This window comes from Myotis davidii, unplaced genomic scaffold, assembly GCF_000327345.1.
Source record: "Myotis davidii unplaced genomic scaffold, ASM32734v1 scaffold435, whole genome shotgun sequence".
Lineage (NCBI taxonomy): Eukaryota > Metazoa > Chordata > Mammalia > Chiroptera > Vespertilionidae > Myotis > Myotis davidii.
In genome coordinates this window covers 538,390-539,117 of record NW_006285998.1, presented here as the reverse complement: position 1 = coordinate 539,117, position 728 = coordinate 538,390, and the positions used below count along the sequence as shown (strand labels likewise).

General features: G+C 68.3%; 1 protein-coding gene across 1 annotated transcript in view; it reads left to right on the top strand.

Annotated features, from left to right (window-relative positions):
- The first annotated feature begins 349 nt into the window (after positions 1-349).
- NXT1 (nuclear transport factor 2-like export factor 1) overlaps positions 350-728 on the top strand; it is a 3,099-nt gene continuing 2,720 nt past the window's right edge. Inside the window, exon 1 of the mRNA XM_006757254.2 lies at positions 350-530. The gene's annotated coding sequence lies outside the window, so the exon portion shown is untranslated. The remainder of the gene's footprint in view (positions 531-728) is intronic.

Here is a 728-nt window from a genome sequence, read left to right as displayed (position 1 = left end):
TGGTGCAGCCTGACTTACCCTCTGCCGGCCACCACCAACCCCCCAGTCCCCCGCATGGCACACGTAGCACATCCTCCTACTAAATGACCGCCTCTCGCCGGAGAGCCCACCCACCCCCGCGTCCCAGGACGGAACTTGGAGGTTTTATCCAATCAGAGGTCCCACTAGCCCCTTGGGCGGGAGTCTGTGATCCGGTAGGACCAATGAGAACTTCGGCGTAGATTGACCGCGGTCTTCTGGGAAGGTGCCTCTCCCGGAAGTCGCCCTCTCCTCTGAGCCACACGTAGGCGGAACTAGCCCGCGAGCTCGCCGTGCCACTGGCTGGCTCAACTGCCTTTCACGGCATCGGCGAGCAGCGGGGGGGCGCGGAGCCTCCGCGGGCCCGCCCCGCGACCTCCGGGGGCCAGTTCTCCGAGGAGCTGTGGTCCGCGCGGGGGGCGCCGGAAGGAGGACCGCCAACGCCAACGCCAACGCCGACCCGGGCTGACCGAGGTCGCCGCCCACGTCGACCCCGGCCTTAGCCGGCGCAGGTAGGTGATCCCCGGGCGGGCAGTCGGAGGGACTCCCGAGACATCTCCCACGTGTGTCCCCCACGCCCTCCCTCCATTGTCAGGGTGAAGCCGGGAGTTGCCCCTGCCCGGGCGGCAGCGCTGCGTGTCTGTGTCAGGGTTTGGCCTGTGCGAAACGCTAGGCAGTCGGTGCGCTTGACGATGAAGTGCCCGTGCCCT